A 6,386-nucleotide genomic window follows, 5' to 3' on the forward strand; every position below is an offset into this window, starting at 1 on the left:
TTTCGCTATTTGTCTTACTAATCAAATTGCTCTAGTTGATTTGTAGAATTTTAAATAGGCTATTCACCCCCTCTGGCCATATTAGGACCTTTCATCCCCTCTACAGGAAAAGAGTCCTGGTCTGCCTGGGAAGGTGAAACATCCGGTACGACTTTGATGGGAAAGGATAGGGATCGCGGATGCTTATCCCGTGACGTGATGTGGTGGTGTATCATGGCAGGCACAGAGATCTAGGTGGATGGTTGCCCTTTTCACATCTGTCGCCCATATAAAACCAAGGGGTTCGCCCCTAGGGTTCCGTACTTTGCCTCCTCACCTTTGCATCTACAACCACCGCCGCCAATCGCCTGAGCCTCCTGCACTAGCATTGAAGCCGTCGTCAAGCTCGCACCCAACCACCCCAATGGTCTAATGGAGGCATGGTGCAGATTCGATGTCACTCTCCAGCGCCTAGAGGGCCTCATTTGCCATGGCCTTCTTTGTGCGCGAACCGCAGTCGAGGAGTGGCGGCTACCCAGCAACGAGGATGCATCATCGCCGCCCGAAGGCTACGTCGTGTCCTTCGATCGCTTTCATGAGCGGGGATTCACCACTCCCACCCACAAGTTCCTTCGGGGGCTGCTGAATTACTACAAGGTGGAGCTACATCACCTTACTCCCAATGGGGTCTAGCACATTGTGGCGTTCGTCGCCCTATGTGAGGAGTTCTTGGGGATTAGTCCCCACTTCGACCTATGGTGGTATTTCTTTGCCATCACCCTCTTGAAGAAGCAGGAGAAGAAGCGAGAGCTGAGTGTGCCGATGGGATGCGCTAGCATCTCGCTCTGCAACAACTGGGTCAACGAGTATCCATCGATGCATCTATTGACCTCCAACAATGGGTGGCATTCGCTTTGGTTCTACGTCAAGAACGACGCAGCCACCCCCCTACTAGTGTTCACCAGACGCCTCATCAAAGAGGTCCTAGAATCATGGAGGATGTGGGGGGTCCCAGATAAAGACAAGAAGAAAATCCAAGACCATCTCGCTGCCCTCCAAATTCTAAAGGAGAGGGGTGTGAAGGGGTCAGGGATCATTGGCACCTACCATATGCAGAGGGTGGCACCGCTAATGAGTCGTGCGCTTCCCCTGTACTTGATGGCACCCAAAGCGTCACTCGATGGGACGACGCTTGCCAATGAAGCACTCTCCCCATCCGAAGTGGCGTGGCACATCAAGGAGGCGATAGAGCCTTCGAAGGACAATGTCGGCATCATTCTTGATTTCGTGTATCCGATGCCAGGGCACCCCAATGCGGCCAGAATTGGGGTGCATCGACTTCGTAAGTTCTCTTTTCCCGTGCCTCCTTTTTACTTGAATTCCTGACCCTTTGATGCTGACATTGGGATAGCAAGGCCAGCTGAAGAGACTCATCTTTTTGGATATCTTAGCTCCACTACCGAAGGACCTGCTCGTGGCGGCGGCAAATCGCACTGCGGCCGAGTGGTAGAAGAAGACGAAGGAGTTCAAGAGGAAGAAGAAGCTACAAAAGTTGTAGGCACGAGAGCGAGGAGAGGAGGCAGACAGTGATGATGATGACAACGACGATGATGAGGAAGATGATGAGGTAGTCACAGACACTGAGTGGGGTGACCTAGGAGGCGAGGACGTGCTGATAGGTACCCACTCGTCCATGCAGGGACCCTTCCCATTCCACACGAGGGAAGGTACGACCGTGAGGCCGGAGGAGTCGGGCCGGACTACTGGCCCATCCTTAGAACCATCAAGGGCGGGCGGATCTACCATCACACCCGAGGTGCCAGCGGGGGGGGGGGGGGGAGCGGCCCTACCACCATGCCTCAGGAAACAACGAAGACGGATAGACCCATCGTCGCGCCCTAAGAGCCGGCGGGGGCGGGCAGATCCGCCGCCGTGCCCGAGGCACCGAGAGAGGGGAGTGGCTCCACCACCATGCCCCTAGATATGAGAGAGGCGAGCCCCTCAGCCCGGGAGCAGGGGATGAGCTCAAAACGGTCCCGCCCCAACAAGGTGGAGCAGGGAGCTAGGGCTTTGTCCTCTAAATGTCTCCACCGCCCAACAACACCAGCGTAAGTTGCTGACTCCTCTGTTATCTCTATTTTTCACTATTTTTTCTCTGTTCTTCATAGTGACTCATGCCTTTTGTTTCTTCTAAAGCATCAGGAGATGGGTCAGACAGGGCACTTCTATAGCGCTAGTGCCCAAGAGGACCATCGCCCTTCAGGCAAGGTGGGGGCCACCGCCTGACGTCGCTCCAGTTTCAGGCGAGAGCGGAGCCGGCATCATAGCTTCGTTGGTCAGTCTGGCATCGCCTGTGATGGTGCCTATGCCCTCAATGGGTCAAGCAGTCAGTGAGGCTGAGGGGGCGCCCTCAGAGGTTGCCGCTCAACCAGCGATGGAAGTGATGCTGCTGCTGCTGACGTTGGTTCGAGCGAAGCTATCGATCGCTCCTGTTGCATCGACCACGGCGGGCACGGCGCAGCTGGATGAGGTCCCGCCAATGGAGGCAAAGGTGATTGTGGCTATGATGGATGGGTCATAGGCAGGAGCAGTGGTGATGGTGCCCAAGGCAGCGACGCGTCCCGTGCCATCAGCGGCCCTAGAGACGACGCCCGTCGTGGGTAGGACCGAGGGGGTCATGGCCTAGGGACCCTCCGACACCATGGTGGTTGCCGAGGAGACTAGCAGGGGGTTGTCCCTAGTCCTACCATCGGAGGGCTACCACCCTCCTATATGGGATGAGCCCCCGCTCCGGTGGGTGAGTTTGTGGGACCTATCATCGGAACTCTTCACCCTCGACGATGCCACCGATGGCATGGAGTGGGAGAAGCTCAGTGAGGGGTTCACGGCTGCACTGGAAGCTCTGAACCAGGCCGGTGGCACCCTTCAAGACATAATCATTCCCACTAGCCAGGTATTCACTTGGTCTTGCCTCTCGATCTCTTTTTTCTTCATCTATTTTTGTTTTCTTACCACCGCCTTTTTTAGTCTCTTATTGCTCACAGCCGGGAGAAATCTTGGTTCCTTCGTGAACACAAGGAGGATTGGGATCACCTCATCAATGAGGCACAGCTGCATAGGGACGTGACCGCCCAGCTCTGCTAGAGGGTGGCTGAGTTGACTCCCTTTGCCATGGAGGTGGATAATCTTTGACGGTGGGTGGCCGAGGCCCGTTGGGATACAGAGGACGCCAAGAAGTCTTTTGATGAACTATCAGAGAGGGCACGACAGGATTAGGAGGAGGCTATCAGAGTGTGGAAGGAGTGGGACAAGCTACTCTAGTGGGATGCCTAGACCCGCTAGCGGATCATCGACCTCTTGGCCGAGGCCGAGAAGGAGTGGGATCTTAGGCTAGTGGCCGAGGAGAGGTTTGCGGCCCTAGAGCAGAGGGCAAAACTAGATGTAGAGATGGTCGCCCGGCTGTGTAAGAGTGAGACGAGCTATGCCAGACTATGGAGAGGCTTCGCTCAGAGTGTGGCGCGACCTACGAGGAGTGTGACCAGGCCATTCGAGAGTGCAACGAGGCACAACAGAGGATCAGCTCCCTGTAGGCCGAGCTGGAGACCGCAAAAGCCTAGAAGCTGGAGGCCAAGGGTGCCGCTGCTGGACTGGCCACAGATCTCACCAAGGTGAGGAGTCTTCTTCAGGCAGAGAGCGATGAGCTCAATATCTTGAAGGTTGCCCTTGGCATAGTCTACGATGACCTACAGGTGGTGCAGGCGGAGGGGACCAGCTCACTCGTGGCTTGTGCCATAGATATCATGGCGTGGGTGCGCCAGCTTGAGAAGGAAGCTCTTCGCTTAGGGATCACCCAAGCCTTCGTCGTCGGCCGCTCGCATTATGATGATAACATCGATTTTGAGGCGATGCGCCTTGGTTTCACGCCTGGTTATGAACCCTTCGAGCTGGATGACATAGAAGCGACGGTGACTCCTTTTGCGGAAACCCTAGCGAGCAAAATTGAAGATATGGTTCTCCCTGAGAGGGGGTAGTTAGTCAAATGAGTCTGATGGACATTTATCTGTAATCTATGGACAAGTGTCGACACTTTTGTTTTTTGAAAATAGATTCGCAACTTTGTTTTGTTAAACAAATTCGCAATTTTGTTTTGTTTGATTGAACTTGCTTTCTTCCATTTTTCCATTCAAAAAAGGTGCTCATGCAATCCGACTCTTCGTTTGTTAAGACCATAGGGCCCAAGGTGTATAAGAGGGAAATTTCGATTATGCTGGTGAGCAAAGTTACCATAGCCATCGGGGCATGAGTTTTTTGCAGTCTTACCAGGCACGCTCGATTATTTGTTCCCACAGACCTTGCCGCTAACCTTAACGTGAGGAAGAGGTCCAACGCAGCGACTATTTTGAAAAAGGGGGTATTTATACCTTTATCAGCTCCCAAGTGAGGTCTGACCCCTTGCGGTTGTAGGGGTCGGATGTCACTGGAGACCGAAGAGAGGATAGCGGAACTACTCTTGTATTTGTACATACCCTTTCCTTAAGATTTTAGCTATTGTTCTACGACCGTGCGTTCGGTCTCATTATAAGTCCGACCTTCCCTGAGCCCCACGCACGTGGAGGGGGTTAGAATCGAACGAGAAAGGTCAAGATATCCCTGTCCGCTTTTGAGCGGGGTCAGGCAAGGCCGCTGGGGCTCATCTCAATTTTTCTCCCCTAGCTCTGTTTGGCATGAGGCGACCTTGAGCCCTTCGTGGGCCAGCCTTCAAAACTCAGTCAGTTGCCGCTCATATCGAATGACTCGACTACCGCTTTGTGACACGACGCGAAGCGTTGAGATGGAGCAATTGCATATGCAACGCTTGAATATATGGAATGAATGTACGATGTAATGGAAATGAAAGCGAGGGTCGATGATGTTTACCTCGGTGGCATGAGCAATGGGAAGCTCTTACCGGACATGTTCGTGTGGGGTTCGGGTCCAATGTTTGCGACAGGGCCGGCGTAACCTACATGAGCATCACAATTTTTCTTTTATCTCTTGGCAGCGATCCGAGCCATTCAATTGACTTGGGTGACCTGATAGCTTCTCCTTGAAGGAGATTCTGTAGGCAGACCCCTCCGAACCCTTCTTGAGAAGGCGAACGCTAAAGCTAGGGGTGTGGGGATAAAGAATTCGATTATGCGGGTGAACCAAAAATGCCATAGCTGCTGGGGCGTAGGGTCTAGCGGTTTGTCTAGTTTTACTTAAAGTTTACACCCGCACACTATGCCTCTAGTTTTTTAATGTAAGGAGGGGTCGGGCAAAGAGAATGTCTAAATGAGTAGACACTCTCGGTAGCCCCCGAGCGATGTCCGCGCCCCTGCCGTTGCTGGGGTTGGAGGCTCGATAATGAAAGTAAGTAAATAAGGATGCTTATCTTTCGACGGCCGTTTGGTTTCTTAACCCCGTCGCTCGGGGTTCGCCTGGGCCATCCGATCGATTCAGGAGGCCCATTGGGCTCCCCTTGGTGGAGGTTCTATCGTCGGGACCTTCTGGGTCCTGCCTGGGAAGGCGGAGAGCCGTCTGCATGTGGCTATGCCTTGTTTCTCATGCCCAGAGTGCGGTAGTGGCAGGCCATGCCCAGGCCACGTCCTATTTGACCAGATGTTGTCTCATCGATCAAGGTGCGTCCCATCGGTCGAGATGCGTCCCCTTGAATTCCCATCAGCATCGAATTCTCATCTACATTGAATAGAGGAAGGGAGAGGGTCTTTCGCCCCAAACCTTTTGCCTTTCTCCAACTGCTGCATCTCCTCCTTCAATAGGGGAAGGGAGAGGGTTCTCATCGCATTCCTCCACCTATTCTTGAGCTGCTACCTCTCCTCCTTTTTCCTTTTCGCCGAGCGCGTTCACATGTCACGGTGGTTCCTAAGTAAGAGAGGGTAATGCGAGGGAGGGGAGAACTCATAGATCCGTTCATGAATCTAGAGCGCGATGTTGAGCTAGAGGTCATCCAACATAGATGAGATGGTGCTGGCCGCCTTCATCGAGAAGGGGCCACTTCCACCGAAGGAGGAGGCGCACTGGAGGGTGCTAAGCTGAAAGGTCCTAATGGCTAGAGGGGGGTGAATAGCCTATTAAAAAATTCTACAACAACACTTAACAAACCGGTTAGACAAATATGAGGCGAAACAAGTGTTGCGCTAGCCTACTAAAGTAGCAAGCCACCTACTACAATTCTAGTTTATATAGTTTCTATCCACACAATAGCTATGTCACTACACTAAGTTAGTGTTCTCTCAAAGGCTAACTAAAGAGCCACACTAACCAAACTAATAAGCTCTCACAACTAGCTACACTAAAGAGCTTGACAACTAGTTTGCGGTAATGTAAAGAGAGTGAGCAATTTGTTTATACTGCCGTGTCGAAGA

The sequence above is a fragment of the Miscanthus floridulus genome, chromosome 17, assembly GCF_019320115.1.
Source record: "Miscanthus floridulus cultivar M001 chromosome 17, ASM1932011v1, whole genome shotgun sequence".
NCBI lineage: Eukaryota > Viridiplantae > Streptophyta > Magnoliopsida > Poales > Poaceae > Miscanthus > Miscanthus floridulus.